The 22,863-nt window shown below is 52.2% G+C and overlaps 1 protein-coding gene across 50 annotated transcripts in view; it reads right to left on the bottom strand.

Moving 5' to 3' along the window:
• The window catches only part of CELF4 (CUGBP Elav-like family member 4), a 290,944-nt gene that overhangs the window by 191,206 nt on the left and 76,875 nt on the right, over window positions 1-22,863 (bottom strand). The gene's annotated exons all lie outside the window — the stretch shown is intronic.

Raw genomic sequence — 22,863 nt, 5'->3', positions numbered from 1 at the left:
CTTTAACACCCCACCAGCTTAGGAACGCTGTGCTGGGCTGAGTGGGGTTTTTTTGTTTGTTGTTTTATTTTGTTTTGTTTTGTTTTTTGTTTTGTTTTGTTTTGTTTTGTGGGGACACAGTCTTCTAAATATACATACTCTTGGAAAACAGGGTTTAAATGACATGATTCCAGGTACTTCTTACAAAAAACTAGTGGTTCAAATTTCAAATGGACAGGCAGTCTCAGCCAAGAGGGACGGAGTAAGATGAATCAACCCAGAAGCCATGGGCGCTTCTCCAGGAATTTTCCTAAGTATCACTACTGCCCAGGGCTTGCCGTCTTGGAACACAACTTGGTCCATGTAGAGATCTTAACACCAAGAGTTTCTGCTCTGTGGAAGTCGGTGATAGGAAAACTCAAGTCAGGAGGTGATCACTCACTTCAAACAACTCCCTGGACACATTTAAAATGGAACATACTCTTCTCTACAGCCCAACTAGGAATCCAGCTCTTATGCTGAGTGAAGGGCTCTGGAATTGCCCTTGTTTCTTTCCCAGGAACCCCCAGGAGGTCCCAGCTGAGGACCTGGTCTGGGCCAGTGACTAACCTGTCATGAGGGCTGGACCTCCTGACTTTCTCTGTCTTAGTGCCTTGGGATGGCCTGAGGTTCAGCTTCTGGAGTGAGTCATGAAGCCGCCTTGAGGCAAACTCTTTCCCCTCCTTAAGACCGTTTTCTGTCCTTTGTTCTTTGAAGAAATTGAGCTCTAGATATGTCTCACTGTTGGCTTTGTCCGCAGGGCCTGAGGCAAGCATTGCTGCTCAGGAGATAATTCCATGCTAATGGCATACAGATGCGTGCTAATTCATGTGCACACACACACAAATTAGGCTGCAGTGATCACAGGAACTATTTGCTAATGCTGGTTACCATTTGAACCATTACTCAGCATTGGTTACCACAGACATCTGGTCAATATGGCTCAGCATGAGGCCTGCCTCTCAGCCTTGGAAAGGAATGGAACGTTGAGTCAACATCAAGTAACACTTGTGCATGTTGCTTCAACGTGGGAGGCGGGTCTCCCAAGGTTGGCTGTGGGAATGGAACAAGCCTGCTGGAATAGGACACTCAGATCCCATCAGGGGAAGGCAAAGCCAGCAACAGATGCCATATAACACAGCTCATCCTCTGCATGGAAGACCAAGAATGGAACGCACAAGGTAAGTGCACTCCATTCACCAGCTCCTCCCAGGCTGTCCACTGTGTGCCGGGAGTGTGAGACTCAGAGGAGGAATGTAGGCTGAGAAGTGGCTTGTGAGACAAGAGCCACCCCACAGAAGCAGCTAGTGAACTCACATGCATGGAGGCTGATTCACTGTGGCCTCCTGTAGGAGCTCATGGGGGGGGGGAGGGCCTGGAGGAAGCAGGGCTTGATGTCGGTTGTCAAGGATGAGGGCGGGTTTCGTGCAGGTGAGAGGAAGAGCGGCATCTCACAGCCAGAACCGCTCCACCAAGCCATGGGGTGGCCCGTCAGGGTGGCCACCGAGTCACAGGAGTAGCCCCTCCTCCGGAGTGGCTGCCATCACCACCTCTCTCGACGGCCTCACAGAGGAAGGCTTCGCCGTGTGCCTTTTGCAGGAAAGGACAAAGAGACAGGCCCGCGGCAGTTCAGAGATGAGCTCTGAGGCCACATGTTGGTCTGGCTGGGCTGGAATTAGAACCTGGGTATGTCTGACTGTGGACGAGGACACTCGGGACAAGGCAGGATTGGGGGCAACTGAGAGCAGCAGCTCCAGTGGTACTGCTGAAAAGACTCCCGGGAGGACCGAATTCATTCCACCGGAGAGGGAAGTATGGCAGGGCTGGGAAGTGATGCATGTCTGGTCCACAGTGAGCAGGCAACAGAGCAGGGCAAGCGGCGCGCTGCACGCTCCCCACCAGCGCTGGATTCCCTGGAGCCCCCACCCCAGAGCTCAGCAGAGGGGGGGGGTGATCTCCACACTGCACCTCCGTCCCAAAGCGTCTTCTCTGGCGTTGTCTGGAGGTCTCAGGCTGGGGGCGGGGGGATAGGGTCACTGGGTGGGTGGGTCGCTGATCTCCTAGGGGTGTCCAATGGCCCTCCAAAGGGTGGTTTGTCCCACTGCCCCCTGGGCAGAAAGCTAGGGTTCCCACTGCTGGCCCGGGTGCCACATCTCCCTGCCCCACCCTCCTCTGTGCTCCCCTGAGGCCTTCCTGTCTGGCTGGTCATTCTTGGGCCCTGCAGGCATCATCTGACTTCCCTGCTAATCCCTCCCCTGTGGACTTGCCCCGAGATTTCCAAGCTGCCATCCGTGTGGGCTCCTGGCCACCAGAGACTGCAGTCGACGGTGAGGCTGTCAGCGTCCACGCGCCTACGCTGTGGCAGGTGCTGACATCCACGCTTCGATGTTGAGGTAGGAGGTGGGGCTCCCACGTTTGCTGCGAGACAGGAGTGGATTGCTGGGAGGTGCTCCTCGGGCCATTGAGGAAAAGGGAAAAGACAGTGCTCATGAATAGATGGCCCAGCGTGACTTCCTTCTGACAGCATGTGTGCATCGTGCGTAAGAACCAAGTCCGAGGCGTGAGTTCTTCGCAGAGCAGGTCATGGAGCCTAGCTGGCACTTCCGGGACAACTTGAGAAGACCCAGCACTTGTCCTCAGGGAGCTCCTTTTCCAGAAGGCACAATACACAGAATACACAGAAGTCCCCAGAGAACAGTCTTGATGAGTACAGGGTCCCTGTGAGACTCAGTGGTTTTGACAGGACCGTTCATGTAATTGGCAGGTGCTAATTGAAAATGCAAAGCCCCTCGTTCAAAAATGAAGACTTTCAAGATGGTGACAGCAGAGCTTTTAGCCAAGTGCTGGGGCCTTCTGAACACGGGGTTTGTGTGACCAAGCAGGCACAGACCCACGAACCCAGCCAGGCTCCACAGCAGGTCAGGAAGGGAGCTGTCCTTCTTCCTCTTTGCCCTGCCCACCCTTTCCCTCCTTGACCCTCAGACAGCAGCCCTCCAGGACCAAAGTGGGATCACTCACTGGGGCTTGACATCTTTCCTGGGAGGGAACTTCTCAGGGCAATGACCTCTCTCATTTCCCAGGGACCCCTTCCAGACCCAGCTTCCTGAGGGCTCACCTAGAGAGGCGGGCGGGTCCCTGTTCCTGCCCTGCACAGCGCCCAGGCCCCCTGAGCGCTCCTGGCAACCTAGCACATTTTTATCTTTGTGGCCAGCTTTCCACTCTGCCGCAACCCCAACTGAGTGTGACATTTTACAGTCAGATTCCTCCCTCCCTCCCACAGGGCCATCCAGGGGCGCTAATGAGGCCTCCCCTGGTTTGTGGTAATGGCACTTTCTGTCCTCTCCTTCACTGGAGTGCATCACACCTGGCCACCCCCAGATCCCCAGGCCCCTCCTCTTGACCCTAAACTCAGGTTACCCTCCCTGATAGGCCCCCAGCCCCGTGGCATATTTACAGAAATGCCACTCAGCAGAACAACCCAAATCAAATGAACGTTAACGGGAAAGCTGCTAGCTTCCAAATTAGCGGTGCATAATTAGTTTCATGCATAAACCTCTCGAAAGCACCGGGCGCAGGCTGGTGAGAGAGACAATTAGTTTTTGCGAGGATGAAGAGGAAGAGCAGGGAAGGAGTGGGAGGGGTGGTGAGGAGTGTTGAGTGAAACACAGGTTTGCATATTTTTGTGTGTGTGGGAAAGGTCATTTTTTTTAATAATAATTTTTTATTTTGTTATGTTAGTCACCATATAGTACATCCTAATTTTTTGCATTTGTACAGTAAACCCCACACCTGCCTGAGTGCAAAGTCTTTCTGGTGCCTCCAGGCCCCCAGCTTGGGGCTCGTACAGACAGCCCACCAAGGCCTAGGCCAGCACTCCCAGAGCTGTTCTGGCTATAGGACACACTCAGAATGATCTTTCCAGGCCCCTGGCTGGGAATCATGGAGAGACACTTTCCCTTGGGGGAGATGTCTGAGCTTTGTGCACGTCTGCCCCACAACTCAGGGCTCTGCCTAGAGCCGGCCTGCTCTTCTGGGTGTGGAGGTGTGGTTTGCTGCCGGGCTGGCTAAGAATCACAGCCCACCGGGAATTTCAGAGCTTCTGGCACTACCTGACCCCAGCAGCCTCTGGAGGGGAGGCCTCTCACAGATGGGTAGATTGAGCCCCCTTTGCAGCTAGGTAGATTGAGCCCCCTTTGCAGCTGGTCCGGGCTGAATAACACAGAGCCAGGGCTGCAATATCACCTCCAGACTTGGAAACCCAGCCTGCTCAGCCCATTCCACACCAGCGATCCGCCCAGAGGACGACCCTGGCCTGACGTCCTCCGAGACCCTTCCAGGATAACCGCCTGCTTGGCACACATTCCCAGTGGGCACAAAGGTCCCCAAGGTCTCTCCTTGGACCCTCCCAAGTCCTTCAGGATACAGGCAGCCCTGTGCCCCAGGACTCCTCCATCCACTCGGTCGAGGCCCCACTGTGCGCTCCTCCGTCTCTGACCCCACCCAGCAGAATGCACTTCCCTCAGTGGATTCATGGCCATTGCCTGTCCTTGGCCACGGCTATTCCCAGAACCCAGGCCTTGACCTTCTCCCTCCGCTTTCCCATCTCTGCTTCCCTAGGCCCCCTAAGAAGCTGGTGATGGGTGGTAACCTCTCACTGACTCATCCCTGAGACAGAAGGGCAGACTGTGGGTGGCTCAGTCATGATGATGAGGGGGGAGGGGTGGGCTCTGAGGTGGGCTCTGGATTTTTACTCTCTTCCCTCACCCTCTGAGTTTAACCTTGGAAAGATGGTAGAACCAACCTCCTTGGAAGATTCTCCACCTCCTGCCCCCATTCTGACCAGCCTATGAAAGATCAAGGGGCACAGGGCAGGACAATGGGGTTTGAGGCATGGCTGCCTTTCCCTGTTGTCCCGGGCAGGTGTTCAACCTCCATGGGCCTCACCTAGTTTCCTCCTCTATCAATCAGACATCATAATACCTGCCCTCCCTTCCTCGAGCTTTTGTGAGGATCCATGGCAGCAGAAAGTGGAAGGTATTCTGTCAATGAAGGCACGCTTTCTGCTCAGGTGTCGTGACTGAGGATGCTAGTACTCAGGTGGGTAATGAACCCGGCCAAGAGCTTGGGATGGCCAGTGTCTCTCAGGCTGGGGTTCTGCTGGGTCTCTCGGCCCAGCTGTAGGGAGATGCTGATGCCTGCCCGAGGAGAGCTCTTTACATGGAGGCATGCAGTCTTTATTGCTTATTATATATTATTTATTTAGTCTTAATTTATAATTGCATGATTGCCAGAGGATCTTAGTGCCATCGGGACAGAAATGTGCTGCCCAGTCCTCAATAAAGAATGCTTTCCTGCCATAAATAAACAGAATATCCAATCAAGCACCCATCAAACTGCCTGGCCCTGGCACAAACAGAACGCCACTAATGAGACACAACACGCATTAGCTTAATGCTCTACCAGGGAAAACGAGCTGGCCTCTGAGTGCCAGCCTGGGCCACAGTCAGGGACCGGAATGGGCGGGCCTCCGCGTGGGCACGGGGGGGAGGGCTCCAACTGCGGGCACCCCAGTGCCAGCCAGGCACCCCAAGGAACTGGTGCTCATCTCAGAGGGATCACTGCCACTGATCCCCTTTGCTTCAAGGCAGCAGGCACTGACTGTACCCCTGTGTGCCTGCTCTGGGCTGGGCGCTGTGAGCACCACCCGGGGAATCTTGTGTCTGTTTTGGGAGATACGATACGAGTACAATGTGGGTTAGATCACTCGGTGAAATAATGTGGCCCTTTCGGCAAGGGCCATGGAAGGTTGTTGGTGTGGGTGGGATAGTCAGGCAAAGCTGCTTGGAGAGGATGGAGAGGAAAGGTATGAGCTCTTCCTTTGGGGACATGCAACAAATGGGGGGGTGCGCGTTCGAATGAGAGCCACAAAATGGGCATGGGCATGGAAGGGAGGAGGAGCACAGTGTGCTGGCCACAGAGATAGGCGCTCAGGGGCTGGGGAAGACACAGATGCTGGGAAGGGCAGGAGGATGCAGATCGTCTAGGGCCGGGGTAGGAATCCGGGCTTTGTTTGGTAGCACCAGGGCATCACAAAGTCCCAGAATTCTGGAAAGATCAGTGTGCCAGAGTGGAAACCACTGTAGACCAAGTTACACCAGGTTCCTTCCCCAGCCATCTCTCTGCCGTCCCCCCTTCCCAGGCCGGCTGGGAGTAGGCTCGCTCTTGCTCTCTGTCTGCTCTTTATCACTGTCAGCGGCTTAGAGCCAAGCTTGCGACGGCCGCCCTCCCCAGCAGAGCTGAGCTCCCCAAAGATAAGATGAATGTCTGCAGGCTGCAGAGCTGAGATGTTCTGGAGGAAGTGGAAGAGGAGGAAGAAGGAATAAACACCCGTCACATTAATAAGAGTTTGGAAGAAGCAAGGGGCTGAAGCCAGGAGTCTCCAGATGGTGTTTAGTGAAATGACAGTTTGATGCTTAAGAGGAAAAATGGAACCATGGTATGCTGGAAGCATCGATCTTCGTGGGGTGGGGTGGGGGAAAGGGGTGTGGGCACATGGAGCCAGGCGTTAGGCCTGACCAGAGCCCACTCCAAGTCCCACCAACGAGGGTGAAATCTTTCTAGATGTCCACGGAAGGGTTCCACAAAATGGCTATGGTCCTAAGGATTCAGGGACACAGCCACTCACATTTCAGTGTTCTTACGCACCCTTGAGAACTTAGCAGGCCGATCCTGGTGCCAACGCTGGACCCCCAGGGATGGGTAGGACCCAGCTCCTGCCCTCCAAGAATACACAGTCTGGGGAGGGACTGGCCAAGAGATCATGTCTAAACTTTGAAAACAGAGGTAGGCACAGGAACTTCTGAGAATACAGGAGGGAGCCTCTTATGCAGCCTCAGCCAGATTGGGGAGGGTTTCCTGGAGAAGGTGATGTCTAGGTGGAATTTGGAATGCAGACCAAGGACTTGCTCGGCAAAGAGCCTGGGGTCCAGGAGAAGGCCAGGCAAAGGCAAGCAGCAGAGCAAGTCATGCAATGTGAAGCTGCAAGGGAAAGGGGGCTTTCAGGAGTGCAGGGGTGGTCCTGGATCCTGGTGTCAGGCGGAGTGGTAGAAAGGAGCTCGGCTGGGCTAGTGGTCCCGGAAGGGTGGAGGAGGGCTTGGATGTCACCTGACAGTGGTGGAGAGTCAGAGAGGACAGCTCACCAGGAGTGTGGATGCAGGAACCCCCACTCCCATGCCCCTGTCCACAGCTGGTGTCATCGGGGCTGGTCCGAAAGCTTCTCCCAGGCTCCCCTGCTACCGTGCCCGCCATTCCGCCCTCAGAGCCCTCTTCATTTGGGTTAACTAGAGTACGCTTTTAGCATCCACCTTTGATAGTGCAGGCACGTTCTCTGCTCTCCCCGGGGGACGGCAGGAGCAGCGAGGCCCCACTAGCGGTGAGAGGCCATCTCACCATCAGGAGAAGCTCCGCCGGGGAACTTGGGGCAGAGCCGGTGCGCACCAGCTCAGCTGGTCAGCGCTGGGGAGCCCCTTCTCCAGGACCATGGGTCTAGCGGAGTCCTGGCTGCTGCGGGCAGGCGGGAGCCTTGGGGGCAGAAAGGCTGATGCTGGGTGGGGGCCCTGGTGGGAGGGCAAGGGAGGGGAGGAGGGAGACGAGGGAGAGGGCGAGGCAAGGAGAGTCAAGGAGGAGTTCCAGGCTTCTGAATCCATTCTGGTTCGATTTCCCCCAAGTCACACAGCTGCCAGGGTTCAGACAGATGCTGTGATTAGCATTTTAATGCATTTCAGAGGACCTTGTCCAAACTGCTCTGAAAATCAGAAATCAAGAGTTTATCTTCAGCTGTCCCTGTAGAGCTACATTCTCTTTCAGTGCCAGAAGAGCCCGAGGAAGAGGGTGCGTGCACACGTACGTCTGTGTGCCCATGCGTGGGCACGTGCATGGATGCCCGTGTGTGCATTCATCTGGTATGTGCACACACGTGTGCCATGAACCCGGCACGTGCGCGTGTTCGAGTGTGACGTGTGCGCGTGGGTCTGCCGAGTGTGATGTGTATGCGAGTATCCGCATCTGTGTGCACTTGCACGTTTTGCACATGTGTGCTTATTCTACACGTGCCTTTGCAAGTGCGACTTCATCCGGGATCATTCACGTGGAAGAGGGAGAGCTTGATGCTGGCTGAAAACAGGTCAGGACTGAGTGACTCGGGCTGTCAGGGCGTCTGGGCCTCAGGTAATGGGAAATGCATTTCAAATGTGGCTGGAGCTGCTTGGCCTGATCCCAAAGCCATGTTTTCAAACTACAGGCTAGCAGTATTTTAAAGCAATGTGGACCTTCTGCAGTTCGAATCCCACTCCCCTTGGACAGTGGTAGTATCCCCGGCCCAGGCTTGAGAGGTTTCTGGAGCCCAGATGGGGGATGGGGCAGCTCCTACTGGGTCAGCAGAGGATGGGATTGGGATTGGGAAGCCTGGATCCCCTCATGACACATCCTGTGTGTGGCGGGCTGCCTTCACCCCCTCTTCCTGCTTCCCAAGGTTCTCCTCCTGCGGCCCCAATCTGGCTACAGCTCCCATCTACCACGGCTGTCCCTCATCTGGCTGGATGTCACCAGCCTTTCAACTAGCTTCAGGAAGAAGGCACTCTTTCTCCTTCCCTTCTCATCTGCCCTGGATACACCCCCCATGTGCATCTCTCAGCCCTAAACACAGATTTCTAGGACCATCTTCTCAGCCCAGGAGAAAGCACCTGCTCACCTCCCAAGATTGTATCAGTTTTTAGGGACCTGGGTGACATCCCTGGCTCCTCTGTCTGGAGTCCACTGAAACTCCAGATCTTTAATCCCTGCAGATCAGCTCCCCGCTGTGTCACAGGGCAGGGGTATCCACTTTTAGTCTCAGAGGGCCCTCGGGGTTGCTCTGGACTCACCCTGGATGGCACAGGCAGTAACAGGAGTTGGGGGATGCATGTGTTGGGAGGGGGCAGGGAAGCCGCAGACAGTTCCTTGTGAATTTGTTTAATGTAAATACATCCTCTATTTATCTTTAGCTGTTAATAAATTCATGCATTATTAGAAAATCCCTCATACCAGCAGACCCGCTGCGTTAGATCAGCTCGTTTTAAGAGATTTCCTGTTGGCAGGATTCAAAGCCCACACCTGCAGCCGGCCCAGGCACAAGGATTTAACTGAACGCCACAGATAATTAGATCAGTTAACCTCACAAATTAAAACAAGCACATCGTATTAGCTCAGTTTATCCTAAAAGAAAATATTAAGTTCCCCCAGATAAATCATTTAATAAGAATAGAGGAAGACGGCACACACTGTCTTCCCAGAACCTGTGAGCAGGAGCCGGGCAGGGCTCCCGCAGCCGCCAGAGAGTCGGTTTGCGTCCCCCGACTGAGGTGGGACAGGCTGGGCTCTTGCCCCATGATCTCACCAGGCTTGGAAGTGTTCGAGGAGCCCTCAGGCAGGGCGCTAGCTGAAGCGCACGGAACAACGCCAAGCTCGTGAGGTCTGAGAGGCACGAGGGACGTCACTGCCACCCACCCTCCTCTTCCACCTCGTAATGCAGCACAATCTCCAGTGAAACCCTGGGGTGGTGCTAGAGAATGGGGGTTCACTCCATCTGGGGAGGCTTTCTGGAGGGGCTAAGACCCCACCCCAAGTTCCTTCCACCTTCGAGATGTTCACTACTTAAGGTGATGGCTGCAGTCTTTGAAAATTTTGAACATTCGAAGTCGGATGAGAAAGAGAAGTCCGTCTTTGCAAAATGTATGGTGCAAAAAATGTTGATCAGCAAATAAATAGTGCAGGCAACAATGTTGTCTGCGGGAATATGTCATCTACCTACGAGAACGGCAGCGTCTGCAAGTGGCTTACTGGTGCTCACTGTCGCACCATCACTGTGCTAATTACACATGCTTTGTATCTGTTCATTACAGCAGGCTTGGCAGGACATTCACTTGGAAGCACTGTTGGATTGTCTACTCAAAAGTAATAAAACTGCACAGAGCACACCCCATAATATGGATGCTAATGGAAATGGGTGTCCTCTCCAGCTCTTCTGAAGTCAGTGGATTTACCAGATTTCTCAGCCACGGGGCCTCTTGGAGATGAAGGCTGGGTTGCAAGTGAGAAAGGACCCACGTGTGGCATCTCCGCGGTGCCCCATGTCCACAAACCTTCACGGGCTATGTGGCCTCTCTAGGCTTCTGTGTCTCCCTTGCAGGCTTCTGTGTCTCCCTTGCAGCAGGGGGCGTGGAGCACTGATGCTAAGCCACCACTCTAATATCTGACTTCTCTGGCCCTGGGAGGAAAACAGAAGGGCATGGATGCAACTCTGCTAGCCGGAGAGTGGGAATCAAAGTTTCCTGACAGTGCTGGACAGCGAGAGGGGGCGCCCAGGGTTCCAGGGGCTGGAGGAGCACTGAAAAGCCCCGGGGAGCATTTGTAACATATGGATTCCCAGGCCGCTCCTTGACTTCACGCCTGTGCGTGTGTGTGCATGTGTGTGTGTGTGCGCGTGTGTGCATAAGATGCTGAACCTCTTTTTTTGCATTTGTTACAAATCTGAATATCTCAGAAACTTTGAGGTGCAGTTAGGTGGTTTAGGAAGCTCTCCAGAACTCTCCTCCAAACCAATCCGTCCTCCAAACAGTGGTGGAGTGGGGACAAAATGCCGAGGTCCCCGCACCAACTTCAGGGTCCTAGAGGGAGCCACGTTTCCCCGACACCCCCCTCCAGCAGGCCTTCCCAGCACCCAGTGAGTAGCCTCCTGCCAGCTCGTGCCCAGGTGTGCTGGCTCTGCCTACTGAGGCTGCTCAGCAAAGGGAGGCTCTGGAAGGCTCTCCCCTCTCCCAGGCTCCATTCCTGAAGCCACTCTCCCACTTCCGGCCTCTCACTGGACAGGCTCAGGCCTTGTCCCTCCAGACCAGCTGCCTATCACGGTAAAGCTGTCTCTCTCCTACTCAGGAAGCTTTAATGGCTCCCAGGTACCCAAAGAAAAGAAACCAAATTGCTCAGTGGGACCATCCAGCCTTCCCCACTCGGGCCCCAAGCCTTCTCTGTCTTTTGGCACCCCCTCTTTCTGGGGACCCTGAGCTCCAGTCTTGGCACAACCTTGCTCCCTCCCTTCCTCTGCTGTGTGTGCTCTCGCCCCAACGGAATGCTGTCTGCAGCCCATCTCCAGGGGCCCCAATCCTGCCCACCCTCCCAAGGCAGTGCCCCAGGGCACAGCGTGGGCTCATGGAAGGCACTCAGTAAACACCGCCTTGCAGAGCTCCCAGACTACTCGGAGCTCTAAATTTCAGTCCAAACTCACAATCCATTGTCCTCTAATTGCTTGGCATGTACATCTTTTCTCCTCTGCAGGAGGGAAAGCCCCAAGGGGCAGCAGGGTCCTCGGCCTCTCCTCACTTCCACCTGCCAAGCAGCGCCTAGCACAGGGCCATGCTCCTGGTGGGTGCTCAGGAAACACTTACGAATTGAATTAAAAACCTCCTCTCAGGCCCTGAGCAGTCCCAGCTGTCGGATGCCAGCTGTCAGGGCTGCTGGGAGAAGCCAAATGCATATTCATTTCAGATCCCTGGGTCGCCCTGCCTTGAAGGGCCTCCTGGACCGCGCAAAACCACGTGGGTGCCAGGACATGAATCTGCTTCTGCTCTTACTGGTTAGGGTTTTCAGTCTTCTGGGCTCCCCCTACGCAGCTTCCAGGGGTGCTGCCCTTTTTCGGGGTGGGGCTCTGTGAACGGGGAGTGGTGAGGGAACTATGGAAGTCTCACGTGCGGAGAAGTATGTGAATCGTTTGGACAAACTGCACCCACCCCTCTCCTGGGGGCACGAAGTAGTGATCCCAAATCCCCCTCTTCAAGTACAGCCGGGCCTTGGCAGGGAGCGGACCAACAACCTCCAGGGATGTTCCTGCTACTCTCACACTTGGCTTCCGTTCATTGGGGTTTGTCAGTCTCCCCATGTGGCCAGCCTGGTGCTAAGCTATGCAGCTGGGGTGCTTGGGGCAGTGCATCATGGGTCAGTGGTCCACCAGACCAGGGCAGACGGGGGTGGAGACTGATCAGAAGGGGCCAAGCAGAGAGACTCGCCGCTCTGGAGGGAAGAGTGCCCGCAAGGATAGCCACAGCCGTGGAGCGATCACCACACATTTCCTATGCGGACGCAGGGTGCTCGGGGCTTTGCAGGCAGCACCCATGCTATGCAGAAGCAGCCCGAGGATAAAGGCACTACTGGCATCCCAGGGTTGAGCTGAAGCACAGAGAAGGGAAATGAATTGCCCAAGGTTACACAGTTCAGGCAGGACGGTGGGGTTTGGCTAGGGCTTCAGACTGACAGCAGCTGTGGGGCCTTGTATGATGGAGAACAAGTAAAACAGGGAGAAAATCGTGCCCTTGGCTCACCTAGGAGTGATTTGATCCCACGTAGGAACTGTCTGCATTGCCCTCCTCCACCCCGAGGCCGCTCAGACTCTGCTTGAACACTTCTGCGGCCAGAAGCTCACTACCTTTTGGGACAGTTCCTACCACCGGGGGTCGGGGAGGCCTGGTGGGCCCTCCTCGAGCTGCTGCCAGAGGCCACAGGGGAAGCGCAGGCCAGCCCTAGAGCCATCACTGACCTTTTCCTTCCCAGCTCAGTCCAGTGGGGCTGAAGCTAATCACGAGGGTAGGTTCTCATTTCTCAGGCAGGCTTTGCACTGAGCCCACGGCCTCACCCCACACCCCCCTACAACAGGCCAGAAGTCTGTGCTTCAGTTTTCGAAAAATAAAGTTGTCACTGTTGTTGCTCGCCCTGAAAACCGGCTGGGCCACTTTCAGACGGTACCCACTGCCGCAACAGACAAAGGGATGTATGGGGGGGGGGGGAGGTCAAGGAATGCCTGTGGTGGGGGACGCTGTCTGTAGGCACATTGGCATTTGATTCTTTAATATTTAAGCCACATCTGGAGGCGCAGAAAGATACAAGTTCAAGGAAGCCACAGATGATAAAAATAAGGGGCTGAAATCTTTATCCCCCACTACGAATCCCATGGAATTAGAAACCATGTCAGTAGTTGAATAAACGTGCTGAGTTAGCAGTGCCATGTTGAAGAAACATCTCTGGAACACACTGCGAAACTCCTCTTTCTGACTCAGCCTCCTCACACAAGCAAACCCTGCATGTGTGCGGGTGGGGCTGCTACCCTGGCCCAGCTTCCTCTTCTGTACCTGCACCCATCTCTGTGAGAGGGTGTGGCAGACTCTGCTGGCTCCTACCCATTATCCCTCCCCTCTTCTACTTCACGAACCAAAGTACAGGGTTTTTTTCATGGCATATATGAAATCCCCTTTCCCAGCCTGCCTTGCAGCTAGGGGACCCAGTTCTGGCCAATGAGACATACACTGGGGAGGAGCCTTTGGGAAACCTTTTGCATTTTTGATAAAAGCGACAGACGCAGCGGGACTTACTTTGCTTGATTGTGGATGTGATGCATGGAGCTGTGGCAGTCATTTTATAACCATGAGAGAAGAGACTCTGACATTGTTATGCTGCCAAACCTCAGACTCTGTGGTCTGCAAAAAACTCAAGCTGCATTTGTTGAAGCCACTAAAGTCAAATGTATTTCTAACTGACAGGATAGTCACTGCAACTGAGGTTCAGAGAGATTAAGTGGTTTCCTAAGGGCATACTGTAAGGATCCAGGCAGAGCTGAAATGGAATCGGATACTGCTTTCCACATAAAAGCAATGCTTTCCAATCTAAAGGCAGATCTCCTATGTGGTGACACCTATAGGGCCACTCACTGCCCTGCCTCACATGGCCCCCTGAGGCTCTAGCACCGATGCCGGAATCTCCTGTGGGAACAGCCCAATCTTGGCCTTAGGTGATAGGGACTGAGGAGGACAGCACCACTCCCGCCCTTGTGAGGCTCTAGTTTTCCCTAAGATTGGTGTGGAATCCACACAAGATTCAGTGGCTGGAGCACGGGCCTTGGAGTCAGACCTCTCCCTGGCCACACAACCCCAAGGAAGCCTGTTTACCTCGGTGTCCTCTTCCATAAGAGAGTGCTAGCAACACTTACGTGAGAGCACCTGTGCAATGCTGTCTCGACCAATAAGTGAGATCATCCTTGTGATGTGTCTGGCACACGGTGAGCACTCAGTGAATGGTAGTTGTCATCATGGCTGGAGAGACAGGCTTCTGTCATCTTCCCTCCTATTTGGGAGTATGGAATCAGGAGCCGGAGCGGATCTGCCACAAATGCAGGCCATGTCCTGCCCATAGCCCCTTGCTCTCCTCACTGCAGTGACCGTGGCCTCACTTCCAACGGCCAGTACCTGCACCTGCCATCTGAGGGGTTTCTTGGACCGTGGCGCCCACTCTGCCCACCCATGTGGCCAGCCAAGGAGAGCTGGGGAATTAAAGATCCCTGCACACATTCCCAGCCAAAGACTGGTGGGAATTGGTGTATAAATACCCCAGTTCCTTCACCCCTTGGGTGGATGACCCTGAGTGTGATCCACATCGGGTCTAGGGTTCCCAGTGGGACTAAGGGCCACTCACAGGGGAAGCTAGTCTGCCTGATAACACACCCTTTATTGATTTCTTTCCCTCCTGTCATACTTCCTCACTTTCCAATCATGTTTCCTGGGGTCACTATCTAAAAAAACCACTTGCACTCAAATGTTTGTCTAGAGTCTGTTTCTGGGAGCATTCAAAATAAGGCACTAACTTTCAGAGCCTGAAGTTAGGCCAGTGGCCATCACATTTTTGTGCACATGAATCTTCTAGAGATCTTGTTAAAATGCAGTGGGGTACAGTCTGAGTGACATGACTCAGTCTGGGGTGGGGCTCAAGACTGCATTTCTAACAAGCACACTGATAATGCTGACACACTGGTCCCAGATACACACTTTAGTCAGGGTTTCGACTCCAGTGCTGTTGACCCTGCTCAGACACAGGGGAGAGCAATGTGGCATAGAGCAGCCTGGGAGAGCTTGCTAGAAGAAGAGGGGGGGAGCGTAATGCTAAGTCTTGAAGCCTGGGGAGGACTGTGGGGGGTGAGCAGCAGGAGGAGGGCTTTTCCAGGGAGGAGGGAAACTGGGGGTTGCTGGGGTCTGAAGCCATGCCCAGAGTGAGAAGGATGTCAGAGGGACTCATCTGCCTGTGACTGGGGCCTGCGGGCTGTACCGGCTGGAGGTTCTGAAGAACAGCGGTGCAAGGAAGGCCTGCTCCGTTCTCCAACCACATTCTCCCCCTTCTCATCCCTAACTCGGAAGGAAAATTCAGACTCCTGGCTTCCCAAAGTCTTCCCTCCTTACTACCCTTCATCTCCCCTCCCTTACACATCTGGATTCTGTGTCCCCTCCGTGGAGCCCTTTCTGGTCTTTCTAGATCACAGTCAGCTTGCTCTTTTTTTTTGTTTTTTTAAGACTTTATTTATTTATTTGAGAGAGAGAGAGAGCATGAGCAGGAGGAGGGGCAGAGGGAGAGGGAGAAGCACATTCCCCGCTGAACAGCGAGCCCGACGCAGGGTTCCATCCCAGGACCCCGAGATCATGACCCAAGCCAAAGGCAAACACTTAACACACTGAGTCACCCAGGCGTCCCAGCTTGCTCTTCTGAAATGTGACAGATGTATGGTCTAAATTGCACATTTGACCATTTTATATTTTTATTGTCCTGTGACTATTTCACATATGAATAACCAGATTTTACTGTAGCAATGGACCCTGCGGTCAATCACACTCACATCATTGTTTCATCATTCATAATACTTGGATTATTTATAATCACAGCATATAAAGATCTCACACATAGGATTTTCATTATAGAATTAAGAAAGAGGTCCAGAAAGGTCAGGTGGCTTGTCCCAAGTCGTCCAGCTGGTTGGTGTCATCACTACAGGCTGGAAGTGCGATAAGTGGCTGGAGTGGAGCGTTTGGCATCACGTTGCCTTTTCTGGGCTGAACACAGCCTTGGGCACACCAGACTCACTTGCTTTGCGCCCACTCAGCCGCCGGGGGAGGAAGCCACTTGCCTGGTGCCCCCTGGTGGTCTAGTTGAGAACACTGCAAATGCCTTTGATCAAAACACATTTGAATCATAATAAACTGGGGCCCTGAGAGATTTCATCCCCCTGAATTTCAGCCCTTTTCTCTTTACAACAAGTATTTTCATGAATAATTGAAGAATTAAGGAATCACACTGCTTTCTGCCATCATCACCCAGGGTTGCCCGTCTTCGCTGGGACATGGCAGCCCACCATTCAGTAATGACTCCCTATAGGAGTTAAGAGTCACTTGCAGGAAACATGGGGACACCGCCCCACCTAGGCCAGTGTGGGCAGTCTAGGGGAGGCAAAGGCCTGAGCGGGAGGATTTTGAGATGTCTCTGTGGGAAGAGGAGTGAAGAGTCTCTAGATAGAAGCAAGGGAGGTGGACGGGGGCCAAGGCCTGGTGTGAAAGAGGAGAGGCAAGAACAGAGGGTGCCTCTCTGGCACTTGCTCTCTGGATTTAAGGCGTTTCTGACTTCCCTCTGGGAACTCTGGTGTTCCCTTCTGCACGAAGTACTCGCAGCCCCAGCCCTCCTATCTGTGGCACTGTCTGAGAGGCTGCCAGATCCGCTTTCTGGCAGGACGGGGATCCTGCAGAGGGAGGAGCTGGAGAAACCCCACACGTGGGTGGGCTGCGGATGCCTGGTTTCTGGTCCCCACTCTGTCACAAGGAAACCTGCAACTCCTTCCACTCAGATCACAGATTCCATGACCACAGATCACTGGTGAAACTGTCAGCTGTAGAGCCAAGTGTGGCCGGCAGATACATGAGTGTGTGTGAACAGCCAGCCAGAAATGATCTGTAATGCCTAGAGGTGAGCCTTGCCCTCCTCTGCTGCCCATCACTCCCTCTATGCTTTCACCACTGGGGAGCGTGCCCCTTAACAAACTCTCCCACCTCTGACACTCTAAGGACCCTTGGGCTTGTCCCTGAAGTGAGGAGAACCAGTGAACAAGAGAGAGGAAAGCTTGGGGCATCTGGGTGGCTCTGTTAGTTAAGCACACAAATCTTGATTTTGGCTCAGATCTTGATCTCAGGGTCGTGTGATGGAGCTGCTCTTTGGGCTCAGCGGGGAGTCTGTCTGAGATTCTCTTTCTCTCTCTCTCCCTCTGCCCGTCCCCCTCCTCTCTCTCTCTTTCTCTCAAGTAAATACGTAAATCTTAAAGGAAGAGAGAGAGAGAGGAAAGCCCTGTCTCAAAGCCTCATTGTGTTTTCCACACACCCTTGACCCTAACACAGAGCCTAGGGTTCCTTGTGGTCCCTTGGCCCTATTGACACTTGGGGCCAGATAATTCTCTGCTGTGGGGCTGTCCTGTGCATTGTAGGGTGTTTAGTAGCTTCCTGGCCCCTACCTACTAGATGCCAGTGGAGTCTCCAGACAAAGTCAAATGTCTGAGGGGCAAAATTGCTGTCAGTTAAGAGCCAGTACCCTAAAAAGACAGATGAATAGTTCTTTTTAGGAAATACGGGGAAAGAAGGAAGATCTGTCATTCATTTCCCCAAGAGAGAAAGCAAAAATTGAGGCCAAGGCAAGATGCAGAGTGAGGACTGGTGGGACACCCCCGCCCCCCCGCCATGCCTCAAACACTGTTGAAGGCTTCTCCTCCCTGCCATGCAAGAGTCATAGGGTTGCCCATTTCTCAGTGTTATGGATTGAACTGTGTTCCTCCCAAAAGATGTTGAAGTCCTAACCCCCACCCAGTACCCATGAATGCGACCTTATTTGAAATAGGGTCTTTGTAGAGATAATCGAGTTTAAGATGAGGTCATATGACTGGTGTCCTTATCAAAGGGGGAAATTTGGACACAGAGGCGCATACAGGGAAGGTGACGTGACACTATCTACGAGCCAGGGAATTAGTCTAAGGCTCCCAGAAATGAGGAGAGAGGCCTGGAACAGATTCTGCTTCACAGCCCTCAGTAGGAATCAACCTTGCCAACACCCTGATCTTGGACTTCTAGCCCCAGAACCGTAAGACAATAAATTCCTGTTGTGTAAGCTCCCCAGTTTGTGGTACTTTGTCACAGAGGTCCCAAGCTAACGTACTCAGTAAGAAGAAGGACAGCAGGACCAGAGAGCTGGAGGTGTGCAGGGATCTGGCTTGTGACCCCACCACCAGAAGCAGAGACACACGAAGGTGACAGGTGCTGGGGTAGAAGACGCACGTGCTGACAGGACCCAGGCTCACCGCATAGAGACAAACGCCAACAATGGGCCCAGAGGACAGACAAGTGAAAATACATCATATCTCTAAAATGAAACGCTTTGATTGCACCAATCACGAGAAGTTGTAAAACTACCCTGAAGAATTAACAGCCTCTGTACATGCTAACTACATCCATCATAAATTCGTCTTTAGTTTCTGTTATCATATCACTGTCTCTGGGGACCCCTGGCTTGTCATCATTTGCCCTTTATAATTTATTCATCTTGTTCTTGCCTGCATCCTTTCTACTTATCATTCATCTTTACAGTTGTACATAAAATTGGATGGATACTTCCATAGCACGGTTGTCAGGAGGGAGATGGGCCTCATCAGGGAAGCCCAGGAAAGCTGGTGCAGGTCCCACTAGAGTCTCTGACGGTGTCAAGGTGGAGGTAGGGTGGACAGAGGGAGAACAAGGGAGGGCATGAAGGAGAGAGGAGGAGAAGGGAGAGCCAGAAGAGGCAAGTGAGAAGGATAAATGAAGAAAGGATGGACAACGAAAGGGGAAAAGAGGAAGAGAAAAATGACCAAAAGGGAGAGAACAGAGGAGGAAACAGGCATAGAGAGAAAAGGGAGAAAGAGAAAGAATGGAAGACAAGATGGGACTTGGGCAAAGGAAAGAGGGACAAAGACAGAGGAAGCATCCGAAGCCTGCGGGGAGTGGGGGGCGGGCTAGAAATCCAATTAGGATTGTTTTGTTTTGTTTTTTAATTTTCCATTTTAACATCTTTCCTGGTATACTCAAAGAAGGTCACACTGAATTTCCATAGAAATGACTGGTCCTCAGTTGCAGGGACCTGCGTCTGGAGGTGTGATAGCGGTGATGCTGCATGTCTGCTGGGCTGAACCCAGGGCTGGGGGTGGGAGACAGACAGAGAGGAGTGTGTTGGTTTGCTTTGTATTCTCAGGTTGCCAGAGTGAGGGCACAAAAGCCAATCTTTAACTAGTGAATTGGAACTTTAATGTTTACCAAGCAGATACAGCTCCCACTCTCCCCACCCCCTCCTCCCCCTGCCAGCTCCCTCTCCTCCCCTCTTCTCTGTCTGCTCCCTCTTCTGGCTGCTTCCACAGGCCTCCTGCTAACTGAATCTAGCTCTTCCCCCTTAGCGGCCCTGGTGAGAAGCCCTTTCTGCTGTCAGAGGAGCAAAGTGCTGGCCACTATTGGCTATGTTGCTTGGTTTTCCTAATCGAGTCTCTCCCCAGAGGCCCTACATTTCTAACTTTGGAAGCAGATGGGGTCTTCTGGAAGACAATTGCCTGCTAAGTCCCAAAGACATGGGGGCTGGGACTAAGTAGCAGGGACTTATTTTAAGGAACAGAATTCTTCCAAGAGGCCTCCCGTGCACACTCAGGCCCCAGGGAACTCTCCAAGTGGACCTCTCCGGCCCAGCTCACAGCTCCTGACCTGTCATGCATGCCTTGTGTCCCAGCTGATTCTCGGACCAGTGCGCTCATCTCACATACCTGTCTTCCTCCCAACTCTCTATTCCCAGTCTGCCTATATCCTGAACAAAACCCTTGAGCAACTCCTATACCCCACAATCGTCTGGGTCCCCCGAAAGCAACTGGTAGTGCTGAAAAAGAGAGATGGGTATCCTGGTGCTGGTCCTGGCTTGGCCATTTGTTAATTGTGTGACTTTGGACAAATTGCTTAATCTAAGACTAGATCTCTCCATGTGTGGGGGATGATCCTAATAACTTCCTCATAGGGTAGTTGTGAAGATAAAATGAGGTAATGGAGGTAACATGCTTGCTTCGTGCCCATCGGATAGTAAGTGCTTAATAAATATTAGTTGTTATAATAGAGCAACTGTCCACCCTACCCATTTTATAATAACCTGCTGTCTTGTAGTGTTGATATTTTTGTGCATGTGTGTGGCTTCTGTTTCTAACTTGATGGAAACCTCCAAGAGGGGTAGGGATGAGTTTTTCTAAACACCGTATCTGCCAAGGTTAGCACTGTGCCCAGCACACACTCAGGAAATGCATGTAGATGGATTGAGAAACTGTTCCATGTTGACTGTCCCCTACAAATAGGGGAACAAATGTTGGATATAGAAGAGGGTGGGCTGAAGAGGGGCAGGGGGCCAGGAAAGAGAGATCAAGAGTGTGAGGAAGACATAGAGATGGAGAGTTTAGAAAAGTGGAATCACTCTGACTAGATCCTGGCAGAAGATACTGCTCAAAAGGACCCTGATGAGCTTTTGTGGTTTAGCAATCTCATTCTAACCAAGTCGTGCCAAACTCAAAAACAATCCATTTGTGACACTGGTCCAAGGATGATTCCATCAGCCATCCCAGGGACTCTGGTTAGGCTGGTACCAGGGGATACTGACCACTGACTTGTAAAAACAGCTGTGGAATGGTTTCTGAGTTTCCACTTACCCCAAGAGAAATGCCATCTCTCTTCTCAGTCGCCAAATGAGAACCCATATTGTGGGGCATCTCTAGTTCTGCCTCTGCTGTTTTGTTGTTGTTTTTGGTGATGGTAGTGTGCGTGTGTGTGCATCAACAATGATACTGTTTTCCTTGCTGCCGACAGGCTAGCTCTGGAACTTGCTGGGAAACAAAATGGGTTGCCTGCACTATTTTCTCCCCTCTTTTTCTTTTCAGTGAGAAAGTGGAGGGCTGGTTTTAATGGATTGATTTTAATGGATTTTGAAGTCTGGAAAAGTGCCTAAATTGCTGAGGTTACCAGTTTTCTAGGTGCTTTTTTCAATTGCTTTCTCCTTAGTCAGACACAGAGTGCACTCACTGGGGCACCTAATGTGGTCACCCCAAACAAGAAGAGGTCTCTCTCTGCCTCCCCCAACCAAACAGGTGGCCAGGAGCACAGTCTCAGCTGGTGGAAATACCCACTATTTGGTTGGGTGACAGCATTTTGCTTGGTCCTGTCCCTGCATTAGCTAGCTTCACGCTTTCTCCGATCTCAAAGGAGAGAACAAACCAACGATAATAACACCAGTTCTGCTTTCTGGAATCCACTTTAAAGCATAATTTTATTTGGTCATTTTGTTTTTCATTTGTTTCCATGTGAGTTTGTGTGGGGACAATGTGCCCTGGGAAGTTTGAGCTTCAATCTTGTCTTTTCTCTCTGTCCCTACCCCCTGTAGGCTGTGCCTTCCCTGAGAATTGTGATGAGGTCTTTGAGGCCACGAGTCTCCCTGTGAGGCCTTTGAAGAAAAGACAGGCATTCCAGGCACTGCAAGGGGACTCCAGGCTGTGTTTTAGCCCCACCATTGGCTTCTTCTCACCCCTCCCATCTCTCAACATATATTCACGTTTCTTTTTGTCCTTTCTCCCAAACTTGCCCAACTTGTCTTTGTGATTTCAGAAAAATGCCACTGGATCTCCCAGTATGAAGGATTAGCACAGATTATGGGGAACAGTGTTAATTATCGGTGGAAGGGGGGCTGGCGCGTCGCTCCAATGTGCTCCTGATTTCCCCTGGGCCTTTCTGCCTGGTAATAAGCCTGCTTTAATCTGGCAGGCCCCTTGGTGAAATCAGCACCACGGACAGTGGTATTGATTGCTTCTGAGAAACCATCACAGCTGCTCAACCAAATTACCTTTGATATGTGACCTTTAATGTAATTACTGCAACATCAAAGTATTTCTATAAATTATTAAAGAACTAATACACTCCATCATTTAGCTATTCTATTATATGTAAAATAAACAACCACAAGTTAATGTTAGATCCTGAACAATCCATACTTGCTACTAAAATTCTCCCAGGCCCCAGCCTCTCCCCCTTCAAAATCCTGAGCCTCTCCCTCCCACCTTCTCTTTCTGTTTCCCCATCTAATTCCCAGCTTTTAGCTGTCACGAAACTCGCCGGCAATCTCTTTCAGACTGATGAAGGGCCTCCCAAAACAATGTGGTATTTTCTATTCCATTTGGGTGGCTCTAGAATATCTATCACAATCTCCCCCAAAACAAAGTACCATAAACACTTTATTAATCAGCACAAACCTTTCTCAGAAGCCTTTGATTATCTTACAATATGGCTTTATGCCTCACACATAACATGGGGCGATGTGGAGCATATTTCTGCCATCTTACAGAGGGCACCCAGAAAGTAATTACTATAATATATGTGCGTGTAGCCGCGCCACTAAAAAACCAACTGGGGAATGGCCACCGTGCCAGAGCTGGGCTCCACACAAAACCTGTGCGGCTCACGATTTCCATACATTTGCATCCGCGGGTATGTTATTAAGATGACTCAGCCCCGTGCTTTGCAATCACAAGTACCAAAATACAATACAAAGGCTGTCTTAATGGAAGGAAGGCCCACCCCTCCCCTAAACGGGTAAAGAGGGATCTCTGATGCAAAGGAAAGCTGCCCCGACCCAGGGTTGCATTTTCTGTCTACCTGGTTAACCTTTCCCGCTGTGGGGCAGAAATGGAAACGTGTGTTTACATACGGGTTTGCTCGGTAGGAATGTAAACATGCATGTGTAAACACCGGTGAGCATACATACCGAATACACGTGCTCCCCTGCAGTGTCCGTTGTATAAGCTTAACCACAGTATATTTGTAAATTCTTTAAATAATGCCCACAAACACTCACATCTTTCCATTTATCTTTAGA

Source organism: Ursus arctos, unplaced genomic scaffold (assembly GCF_023065955.2).
Source record: "Ursus arctos isolate Adak ecotype North America unplaced genomic scaffold, UrsArc2.0 scaffold_17, whole genome shotgun sequence".
In the NCBI taxonomy this organism is placed as follows: domain Eukaryota; kingdom Metazoa; phylum Chordata; class Mammalia; order Carnivora; family Ursidae; genus Ursus; species Ursus arctos.
The sequence above is the reverse complement of the archived record's forward strand: the minus strand, read 5'-3'. Positions and strand labels throughout refer to the sequence as shown.